The 12,061-nt window shown below is 51.4% G+C and overlaps 1 protein-coding gene across 7 annotated transcripts in view; it reads right to left on the reverse strand.

The window, feature by feature from the left end:
* Gnb1 (G protein subunit beta 1) overlaps positions 1-12,061 on the reverse strand; it is a 76,775-nt gene that overhangs the window by 62,503 nt on the left and 2,211 nt on the right. For 5 of the 7 annotated variants that reach the window (XM_057784061.1, XM_057784062.1, XM_057784055.1 and 2 more), the window contains exon 1: positions 2,049-2,299. The exons of 1 other annotated variant lie outside the window; for it this stretch is intronic. The gene's annotated coding sequence lies outside the window, so the exon portion shown is untranslated. Of the gene's footprint in view, positions 1-1,713; positions 1,784-2,048; positions 2,300-12,061 lie in introns of those variants that run through there. One more of the 7 variants, XM_057784059.1, reaches the window with a different exon arrangement.

The raw sequence follows: 12,061 nt of genomic DNA on the forward strand, positions 1-12,061 counted from the left end.
TTGCAAGGATCCAGCAGATGAAATACAATCCTGAAACCAGGCATCTGTACACTCAGTCAAGCAGCAGGTATGAGCACACAGCCTCAGATAACCTACTTTTGACGTTCCAGCCTCTCATTTTCTAAGAAAGACTGCACACTGTAGCAGTGAAATAAAATGCCGGCAGGACCCTACACCTACGGTCTAGCCTCCTCCCCATGGAGATGATGCAGGCAGGACCCTACACTCACAGTCTAGTCTCCTCCCCACGGCGATCCTGGCCTTCCCAGCCGCACTACATTCCTGTAGGCGTCTGTCACCAAAGTCGGGCTTCCTTAAGTCAAACCACGCCAGAACCTAGTTCTGTTGTCTAGAGGCTCAATGCCTGTCTTCACACTTTCATCCTCGGCCAAAGGATAAGAAAGGAGAAAAGGAACTGCTCCTTCATTTTCTTTTTGCAGTATGAAGTACCTTCGAGAAGAATCCAGATTTTAGCATGAGAACTAAAACCCTTATTTTCAAATAAAGACCGGTTAAAAAAAAAAAAAGACAAAGCAATTTAGAAAACGATTAATGCTTTCTCTGAAAACCATATTAAGTCTCGACAGTGAAGAACTTTTCACAAGATTACACTGCCATTTACTTGCTAATCACGAAAGATCATCTACATATTTTCTTAATTAATAGCCAATCTCACAGGCTATTTAACCACACAAAAATGCTTGCTTGCTGCTATCAGGCCGAAACATAACAAAAGAACTAACAAACACTACGAGTTTCCTGAAATTTCAGTATTACACACAAGCCCCGTTAATATACTTCATTATAAATTCCACTAATTCTCTCAAAATAAAAATCCTGACATAACCTCTATAAAGATGAACTGCGAACATATATATAGGGATGCTACTTGGGGGATGCTAAACGTGACGTTTAAAAAACCCGGAAAAAAACATGTTCAAATGTATCAAAAGGTCAAAAGCCAAGCTGCAGTTCCCCAGGGGAAATCGAGGCTGTGGAGACACTGATAGGCTAGACCACCCGGTGAGGGATCTGGGCAGGACGCCCCCTCCCCGCACAGTGGCGTCCAGGCGAACCTAGGACCCCGGCGCTTTTCTCTTCTGCCCCGGCAGCGGCTGCCAGGGCCGGCCTTTGTTTTCAGCCCCGGCGGCAGCCGGCGCGGTCCTAGCTGACAAAGGCGGGCATCGCCATCTTGTCGCGGCGGCCGGACGCGGCGCCCATTCATTCGCGGCGCCTGGGGCCGGGAACGTCGGGAACCAGGGGAGCCGGGAAGCACGGTAAGCAGCAGGCCCGCACCCGGCAGGGGTGATCGCGGTATCCGGGAGACCCGCCCCGCGGCCGCTCCTCGAGCGGCCCTGATGAGTCCCACACCCCGCAGGAAGGCGCGGTCGGGAGAGCAGAGCTCGGCTTTTGTTCCCGCGGGGACCTGGCCTCGAGAAGTAGCGCCTGCGGGGCGCCCTTTTCATCCCGGCCTAGGCCGCCCCGCCCAGGTTCGAACCCACGACCCGGGCCCCGGTCCAGCATCCCGCTCCCCTTTTTAAAACTCAGGACTACCGCCGGATTCCGGCACCACGGCCGAGACCACTCCACCGCAGCCTCGATTCGAGGATCACGGATCTAAAACCCGAATCCCGACACTCGGTCCAGCCTTGAACCCAAGACCCCAGACCCAGCCCCGCATCCGGGATCCAGCCTCGAACCTAGGACCCCTACCCCAGTCGCCGTAGCTCGGGATCCACCCTGAAGCCCAGGACACCGGCCTCGGTCTCACATCACGGATGCGGCCTTAAGCCCAAGACCCCTGCCCGGTCCGCATCCCGGCCTAGGCGGCTCCGCCCCAACCAATCCAGGACCCGAGACCCAGGCCCCGCCGCCCACCCAGCCCACCCAGGGATTGCGGTCCCCGCCGGCCCCACCCAGGAGGGCGTGATGACTCGGGCGGCCGATGATCCCCACCCCGGGGCGGGAAGAAGAGCCGCAGGGCTCGGCCCGGCCCGGCTCGGCCCAACCAAGGACCCGCGCCACTCGCAGACCGCGGCCACGCTCACCTCGCCCTCGCCCAGTCTGGCGCCCACGCCGCCGCCTGATCGACCCGGTCGTCGCGCTCGCGGCCTGCGGGCAGGAGCCGGCGAGGCTGGTCGGGTCCGCGCGGCGGCTGTTCCAGTTCCAGCCCCGCTGCCCTCGCCGCCCGCGCCCGCCACCGCCGCCGCCGCCGCCGCCGTCGCCGTCCGCCCCTCAGACGCCTCCAGCCATCAGGATGGGCGCGGCGGCCCCTGCCTGCAGCCTCGGGAAACCCCACGTCGCGTCACCGCGCACCGGCAGCGTGCGCGCGCCGCGCTTTCCGCCCCGCCCTCCTCGCCCCTGCGCGTGCGCGAGCGGCTTAAAGGCACCGTGATCCTCCTCGAGGGTCTTCCAGGGGGGTGACCTGTCTGCAGATCGTTCTCGGTAGCCTCGGGTTCTAGATTGCTGATTTAGGTTCCAATACCACGAGCCCAAAGCCAGAGCGTGGTGTGTTCCGCCTGTGTGTCCAGCCCGGGAGGGCCGGAGGGCGTAGGCGAGCGGCCTAACGGGGCCTAGCCTGGGCAAGGGTAGCCAGATGGCACAGGAAGGTTGTCGAGAGTAACCACAACAATTTGTAAGGCATGCCATTCGGTCCGTCTTGCCTCTATTCCAGCCACTTTGGGCTAACACGACTCCTGCCACACTGACTTCTTCACTCCCTTTCTGTACTTTCAAAAATAGTCTCTGTTCCTCTCTTCCTCCAGGCCTGCGCTAGCCTCTCTTAAACCACAGCCTGGGACCTGGCACTGGCACCTCGCTGCGCTTGCTCCTGAAGAGGCTTTCTTCTTCACACTTTATGGTCTCCATTCTTGTTGTCTCTTGTGCGCCTTGCAGCCAGGTCTACCTCCTCCTCCCTAGTCTGTTTCTTCTTGCAGCAGCCTTTGGGTGGGTGGTCTTCACACCTCCCTCCCTGCTCCGGATGCTTCCTGCCAGGCCATAGAAATGTCCCTGTCGCTTTGCTCCTAGACTTGTTCAGTGTCAGCCCTGAACTGAGACCTTCTCCTGCTAGTGGGCAATAGAAATGAGGATTCAGGTGCTGGAGATTCACTGCTACTAACGTGCCATTACTTCTAGCAGGCTGAGCAGACAGCCTGAGGGAGAACACATATATACACGAAAACACGTATGTACATACAAACAGTCATGTGGACATTTGTGACTGTTCTTCTTGAACACACTAAGTGTACTGATCTCTCCAAAACACTGCAGGGCGCTGGGCGGTGGTGGCGCACGCCTTTAATCCCAGCACTCAGGAGGCAGAGGCAGGCGGATCTCTGTGAGTTCGAGACCAGCCTGGTCTACAAGAGCTAGTTCCAGGACAAGCTCCAAAACCACAGAGAAACCCTGTCTCGAAAAACAAAAAAAAAAAAAACAAAAACAAAAAAAAAAACAACACTGCAGGGCTTATTCATATTCTCTTCCTTCAAGTCAGTGACCTTCTGCTTTGAGAGTAAGTAACTTGTTTCCAGATATTGCCAATGTAACCATCATTGCTTACCATCCTACCCTACTGCCGGCCTCTTACCCCTGGGCCTCTATGTCCTTCACTCCAGCTGAGCTAAACCTGGCTCAACGTCATCTTAGTAGCTCTTTTACTCCACGCATTGACAGCTCCATCACCCTACCCTCTTCCAGTAGAGCCCAGGGTGATCTTGTACTTTGCCCCCCACTCCTCTCCCTTGTCCCTTGTGACTCCATCTCCCAAGAGGGAGTCTGTTCCATAACTTTGTGAAGACTGGCCTTTGGGCTGCTGTCACTTCTGTGCAGATGCTCCCAAGCGCCTACTGGTCCAGTCCTAAAAGAACATCCATTGCCAGCTTCATTTCTCAGAAGTGGCCTATTCCCAGCCGTCTTGCCCAGCTCTTTTCCCTATTTCACCGTGACTCCTGTGAAGACTTCCTCACCCACAGCAACCACTCCACCCCCAGAGGATCCTGGGGGATATTTATGGTCTGGGAAAAAGTAAATGACATTCTGAGTTCCAAGTGAGGGTCAAGACACAGCAACCAGAACTATACCTGGGAAGAGATGGGCGGGATGAGGTCTCCACTAGTCACTGCTGGTCCAAAAAAGGGTGGAATTAGAGGAACGTGAACAACTGGGTAACCAGGAGACATCTGGGCCCCAGGCTCCTGCAGAGAAGGGTTGCAGCAAGAAGTGCGGTCTAGTAGAAAATCAGAGGGTCAGGGCTTCTGGGTATTGGCAGGTGCTCTCACATTCTAAGGCAGTCATCAGACTCCAGCAGGCCTGATGCCCACCCTTCAAGATCTGCCTGGGTGAATGATTTAAAGTAGAAACGAGAAGAGGAAGAGAGAGAGGAAAAAAGAAGTGGAATAGAAGGGAAATGGACAGAAGCAAGTAGCCTGAAGTATACAAGGCCAGTTATCTGCTACAAAGTATACAAGGCCAGTTATCGCTGCAGTCTTCCATGTTGCTGTGAGCCCCTCAGCCACTTTTAAGTCTCCTAAGTGAAGATGGGGGCAGGGAGGGAACAGACTGAGCCCTTCAGGGGCTAGCCTCTGGGGCTCCCCTGTTCCATAAGCTGCCTCCTCCCTGCTCCCACTTATTAGCAGCCCACGAACAAGGTCCCTTATGAGGACGCTGAGCCCTAACATAGTTGACATGGTTGAACTGTTGTTTAGGGACATCTTGCTCTGCAGCCCAGGCTAGACTAGAATCTGGGATCCTCCTGCTTCAACCTTCTCAGGCTTTGAGATTTAGCCTCTGTATTTCCATGTGATCTCTGATCAGGGTGGGGCAGAGCCTTCCCTGGAACTTGCCGCACAACACTGGCTGAAGTCATCATTTCTGTGTTTATGAACAGGGTGTGAGGGGCAAAGTTGAGGGGAAGGAAGGAAGAAAGGGGGGAGGGGCTGGCCCCTGATTCTCAGATCCCCAGCTGAAGCTTCAGCCTCCTCCCCCCCATATGAGCACTCCCCAGGCAGCAGGGACTTCTGTCCCTGGACCTTGGTCATTCTCCAGCTTGCTTCAGCTAACAGCCAGTGTGCCCTGCCCTAAAGATAAGAAGCTAGCCTTCCCTCTTGTATCCCAGGGGGTCTGAAGACTCCTTTTCATCCATGGACTTCAGCCTAGGTCCCTTGTGTTTTTTGTTTCCCACACTGCTGCCCAGCCCTCTCGACAGTTAGTCAAAAATTTGAGGGATCCCTGCTTACAGCCCAGAGTCCAGGCCTCTCCTGATTTTCCAGGCACACTCCCTTCTCCGGAAACATCTCAGAAATCAGCTGGCAAGTCCATAGCCACACCCAGTCAGATGTGACCAACCCAGGGCTCCATCAGCGGTGGCTGCAGAGCTGAGCACCGCTCCAGGGTGGAAGCGCTGCCCAGGGACTGGCTCAGTGCCCAGGCTTCTCTAAAAACCTAGGGAGCATGGATGTATAATTCAAATGCCCCTCCCCCATCTGCTCTTTAGCAGGAAATGGCCTAACAGGAAAGTAGGTCTTCTTAAATCTGAATTATTCAAACAATCTAGGCATGTGACCAGGACCCGGAGCAAGGCAGTGCCCTGGTGCTGTGCTCCAGCCAGGCTTTGAAGAAGCTCGAAACAGCAAGGGACATTTCTAGATTTTCTGATCTGGTAAAAGGGCAGAATAGTGACCAGTAAAGTCCCTTTGTCAGGGCCCGGATTCAGGCCCTCGGGGCATCCGTCCTTGTCCTGCTGAGCACTGTCCAAGTTTTTTCCACCACACAGCTATTCCATCATCACTTCCAGTAAGGGAGACTGCGGCCTCCACACCCCAGAGCACTGAGAAGAGGAAGGAAAGAGAGGAGGGACACGTGATGGTGCCCAGGGACTCAGAATGTAGGTAACAAGGAAGAAAGTGCTAATTAGTTCCTATGAGCTTCCAAAGACAGGCTTTGGAGAAAGAACGGGGCCATGGCTCTTGAGGAGACCCTCATACCTCTTTTGTCCCCTAAACATACTTATGAGTGCCCATCTCTGTTGTGGCAACCTGGACATGGCCTGGACAGCTCCCAATCCTGACCTCCACTGGTACATCTATATCTATCCCCAAGGAGGGAACATGGGGGGGAGCAGAGAGGGTGGCCTTTGCAGACTGGCCAGTGTGCTTGAAGTACTGTTTGTCCCCCTCCCAATCTCACGGAGGATTGGTTCCGTGCCCATTTGTCGTACCATGCTTCTAACCCTGATCCTTTTGATCACAAACCAGACATCCTGTATGCGGGGCACCAAAATTAGATGGAAATAGAAGGGATGTCAAAAAGTACCCAGTGATGTCGGGTGGCGGTGGCACGCACCTTTAATCCCAATGCTTGGGAGCCAGAGGCAGGTACACTTCTATGAGTTTGAGGCCAGCCTTGTCTACAAAGCGAGTTTCAGGACATCCGGGCTGTCACACAGAAAACCTCTATCTCAAAAAAAAAAAAAAAAAAAAAAAATTAAAAAAAGAAAAAAGTGTCCAGTAAGCCAGGCATGATAATAACTTCATCACTCAGGAGGCTAAGTCTAGTTTGAGGCCAGCCTGGGCTTCATAGAGAGACATTGTCTAAAAAATAAAGTAAGTGTTAGCCAGATAGCTCAGTAGGTAGAAGTGCTTGCCACACAAACCTGACATCCCAAGTTCAATCCTTAGGACCCACGTAAAGGTGGAAAGAAAGCCGGGCGGTGGTGGCGCACGCCTTTAATCCCAGCACTTGGGAGGCAGAGGCAGGTGGATCTCTGTGAGTTCGAGACCAGCCTGGTCTACAAGAGCTAGTTCCAGGACAGGCTCCAAAACCACAGAGAAACCCTGTCTCGAAAAACAAAAACAAAACAAAACAAAACAAAAAAGGTGGAAAGAAAAACTCTGTAAAGGTGTCCTCTGACTTCCACACGCATGCTGTGGCATGTGCTTGCCCTCCTCCGATAATACGTAAAATAGAAGTTGCGGGTCTGGGGTGAAGGATAAAGGCAAGTAAGCCTGTGTCTCCTCCACTTGAGTGAGACAGAAATGTGGGGAGAAAACAGAAGGTTCCTTGTTGCCCATGACATGAGTGTACTGTTCAGACCTTCAGCAAAGGCCTGGTGTGGCCAGCAGTGGCAGGTGCCTTCCTGGAAAGAGATGTGTGGAGGGCATCGCCCTGAGCTGTATATGTGAACCTCTAGGCCTCTGCCATGGTTCAGGTGCCATGAAACCTAAGAAAGGGTCTCTCCAATGCCATCTTCATTTAAACCTAACCTTCTCTAATGCAGGAGGCAGCCATGAGCCGAAAGAACAGGAGCCCAAACGTTCAGGTTGAAAGCGTGAAAGTCAAGTCAACAAGCATCCAAGCTTAAACCATCTTGAATGAAAAGAAGCAATTGACAGACTTGGTAAATAGTTTCAGAACAGACATCTGGGCTTTGGGTCTGACAGGATCCAGGTGCTCTGTGAAGCTGTTGGGACTCCATTCCTACCCATTCTTTGGTCCTCTATGTGGAGTCTCTCTCTGTCTGATGAGGAAATTGCTACTGTGGACTCTGCCTTCTGGCCACTCCAGTTTAGGACCACAGTATTCAGAAGCATCGGAGTTGTCTGTTTAAAGAAGACACTGAGGGCTTCATTCGGACTTCAGGGGCCCTGGTGGCAGAAAGCTGGGGGCTGCCATTAGTATCTCTGTTTAGATGACACAGTTTCCAGCACAAAGGATGGGGCTGTTACCTGTCTCCAGGCAGGAGGGAAAATACTGGCTGCTCAAAAAAGGAAGAAACTTCATAGGCATCCTTCCCCTACAACCAGTCTTTCTGCTAAAACTAGGATTTTGAGCTATGCATGGTGGTATATCCTTATAATCCTAGGACTCAAGAGGCCTGGACAGGAGAATTGTTATGAATTTGAGTTCAGCCTGGTTTACATAGTCAGTTTCAAGCCATCATAACTACCAGGTGAGTCCCTGTCTTAAAAAAATCAAAACAAAGGTACCGAAGAAAAGGCTCAGCAGTTAAGACCCAGGTTCAATTCCCAGCACCCACATGTCTGTAACTCAAGCTCAATCAGTGGATCTGATTCCCTCGCAGACATATATGCAGGCAAAACACCAATGCATATAAAAAAAAATCAAAACCAAAAGAAAACATAAACTTCGGATTTTGGACAGCAGTCGAGCTACACCTAAAGAAGAGAATTCTGTTGTTTGTGGGACTCGTGGCTAAAAATCAATTTTCCTGGTGTCTCCTGCTTTGATTGCTGATCTTAGAGCCCTGGACAAAATGCAGGCATTAGGGCAGCTCTGGACACTGACTTGTCAGAATGTCCAGCTAGTGCTGGAGGGACAACCGAAACAAACACAGTTCCAGGACCACTGTACTGCTCAGTTCCACCTAACTAAGGAAGCTAGGTCTCCCCTCCCCAAGCTTGGAGCCCCAGCCTAGCCCCTAGACACCCTCTAAAGCATCCCTTGGGGCAGGATCTCTGTTAAATCTGGGGCAGTCGTTGCTCCCTAAGTCCTATTTCCTTCCCAACAGTCCTATTTCTTGCCCAACCTGGAAAAGTAACTTAGGCAAAGGCCCCAGTTGTTTTCTTGAGCTTCCATCACTTCCTGCAGGTCACAGGTTCTGGTCTGAGGGTACAACTGGTGGCCATACCCTGGGTGAGTACTCTGTGAGAGAGAATGAACGTCCCAGTGGTTGAGACTTACAGAGGACTATACCCAGACTCTGATGGACACACGGAGAGAGGACTTCAGTGAATAGATGTCAGGCACAGGCCTCAGTGTCCAGAGCTGAGAGGCCTGATGGGTGGCTTGGTGAGGCAGATTGGTTCAGAGGCAGCTCTGAGCTCTGAGACATCTTGTGACTCCCTGACCAAAACCTCTCCTTCCCCTACAAGGTGCTATCTACAGACCCCGGCATGCTCAGGAGGGGGGTCCTGGGGCCCATGTACAGGAACGCACATATACTATTGGCCAGACTGGACCAGGAACCTGATGTGGACCCTGTGGTCATGATAGCTTGTCTAGGGCAAAGGAGCAACCCAGACTCTGAGACGCTAGGTGCAGGCCTCTGGCCTCCAGTTCCTCTGCCTGAGACTTTCCCTGGGGAAGGGAGTTCATGACATCCTGGGAGCCCATCTCCCAGCAGATGGCACCCTGGGACTCACTATCCTAAGGCTAAGTTCTTCCAGCACCTGCCAAGTAAACATCTCACACCTGTGTCAGCAGCAGCGGGGCAGGCAGCCAACGTTTCCATGGAGACAGGCTCCTGAAGGTGCTGGCTAAGGGGCCACAGGAGAGCTGCTGACACTGAAGGTTTCCCAGACTCCTGTTCACAACCTGCTGGTTCCCACCGGTATGGGACAGCTAAAGATAGGACATGTACCTGGAAGTGCCCTTCTACACCTAGGAACTAGCAGAGGTCGCTGGACCAGACAACACAGAGCGCCATGAGGACCATTACCACTGGGCAGGGGAGGTGGGCGTCTGCAAGCCTTCCCGGCCTCTGGGAACAGGGCTCCCAGTCAGCAAAGGGTCCAGGGTGCTAACGTGAAGTACAATGGGCCCAGGATCCCTACCAGGCTCAGCTCTGGCCACAGTGCTTCCTGTTCATGCAGTCCTAGATTTTCCTGAGGCTAAAGATCTCTGGGTCACATCCTTCCTAACAGAAAGACACCTAGACTGCCAGATTGATCCTTCCTAAGGAAGGGAATGGGTTGCAGCCTCCTAGTCTCGATGAACCCAAGCCTGATGTCCCCACTTGCTCCCCTCACCCCTCCCCTGCTCAGCTCCAGGGAAGAAGGTCTCCACAAAGAACCTCCACATGCCTCTTAGGGACTTAATCAGAAGGGAGACCACTAAAATATTTCTAGTGACTCAGTTCCCCAACATGGACCTCGTCCTTGTCTGTGACTTTTTTCTTCTTTAATGTAGAAAGGGATGGAGACAGGGCTCAGCAGCTGTAAGCATTGACTACTGGCTACTCTTCCAGAGGACCTGGGTGTGATTCTCAGCACTCACACAGTGGTTCATACCCTCCTGTAACTCCACTTCCAGGGGAAACCAACACCCTTCTCTGGCCTCTGTGGGCACCAGACATATACACAAAATACCCACACACATAAAATAGAATAAAAATTAAAATAAGCCGGGTGGTAGTGGTGCACGCCTTTAATCCCAGCACTCGGGAGGCAGAGGCAGGCGAATCTCTGTGAGTTCGAGGTCAGCCTGGTCTACAAGAGCTAGTTCCAGGACAGGCACCAAAAGCTACAGAGAAACCCTGTCTCAAAAAACCAAAATAAAATAAAATAAAAATGTGGAAAAACACAACATAAAGTACTATTTTACAAATTACACTTTATTTATCTTTTTTGAGAGAATGTCTCATGTATCTGAGCCTGGCCTCTAACTCACTACGAAGTCAATAATGACCTTGAACTCCTAAGGGCAGCACACAGGCTTGTCCCACCATACTCCGCAATCCATCGTCATTGAAGCCATCCTCAGGGCTGCACCCACTATCCCTAGTCCCAGGATCTCTATCTCCCAGATGGAAAATATTGCTGTTTTCATCTTCTGTGAATCTAACCAAAGTGGAATCCTACACTGTGGCCTCGAATCTAGCTACCACAACACAGCTCTCAGTTTTTACACGCTGCACATCTGTCAGTACTCCGGTCCTTTTACAGATGAACAGTATGTTATTGTTCACACATACCATGTTTTAGTTATCCATCAATAGATATTTGGGTTGTTTCCAAGTTTTGGCTATTATAAAGTAAATCTTCTTTAAATATCCCAGAAAATGCCGGGCGGTGGTGGCGCACGCCTTTAATCCCAGCACTCAGGAGGCAGAGGCAGGTGGATCTCTGTGAGTTCGAGGCCAGCCTGGTCTACAAAGGGAGTTCCAGGATAGGCTCCAAAGCTACAGAGAAACCGTCTCGAAAAACCAAAAAAAAAAAAAAAAAAAATCCCAGAAAATGTAGCCAGGTGTGAGTGATGCATGCTTTTAATCCCAGCACTTGCAGCACTTGGGAGGCAGAGGCAGGAGAATCTCTGAGTAAGAAGCCAACCTGGTGTACAGCTCAAGTTCTAGGACAGTCAGGGCTATACTGAGAAACCTTGTCTCGAAAAACAAAACAAACAAATATCCCAGAAAACCCAGTGTGTGAGTAAGTGATTCATGATTATCATCTCAACACTTGGGAGGGTGGGGCAAGAGGATTTCTGTCAGCTCATAGCTACCCTGGGCTATATAATGAGTTCTGGGCCAGCCTGGGCTACAGAGTTAGACTCTATCTCAAAAATGATTCCTGCCGGGTGGTGGTGGCACACACCTTAAATCCCAGTTCTTGGGAGGAGAGGCTAGCTGTGCTCCATGAGTTCGAGGCCAGCCTGATTTACAGAGTGTGTTCCAGGACAGCCAGTACTGTTACACAGAGAAACCCTGTCTAAATAAATAATAAATAAATAAATAAATAAATAATCCCTCAACATATTTTGTTGCTGTTGTTTGGGGAGGGGCTTTCTTCTTTGGTTTTGGCTTTGAGGCAGGTCTAATGTAGCCCAAGCTTATATGGGGAGTTTGTAACATCCTTATTACCAAGGATGTCATTGATAGAAAAAGATTTCCTCCCATTTGGTAGTCTTTACTCCTTTCCTTTGAGACTGTTTGTCACAATGTAGCACTGACTGTCTTGGAACTCACTCTGTAGACCAGGCTGGTCCTAAACTCACAGAGATCCACCTGCCTCTGCGTCCTGAGTGCTGGGATTAAAGGTATGCGCTAACATGCCGGGCTCTTTTATTTTTAACTTATTTTGGTTTGTCTTTTTTCAGACAGGGTCTTACTGTATTCCCTGGATGTCCTGGAATTTACCATGTAGACCAGAAGAGCCCCAAACTCACATTTATCCATTTGCCTCCGCCCTCCATTAAAGGATGCATTTATCACTTTTTTAATTAAAAATTATTTTTGAGACAAGACCTTATGTAACCTAAGCAGGCTTTGAGCTCACAATCACTCAGCCTCTTGAGTCCACATTTCTATCCTTTCTATCCTGCTGGTCTC

Source organism: Chionomys nivalis, chromosome 11 (assembly GCF_950005125.1).
Source record: "Chionomys nivalis chromosome 11, mChiNiv1.1, whole genome shotgun sequence".
Taxonomy (NCBI): domain Eukaryota; kingdom Metazoa; phylum Chordata; class Mammalia; order Rodentia; family Cricetidae; genus Chionomys; species Chionomys nivalis.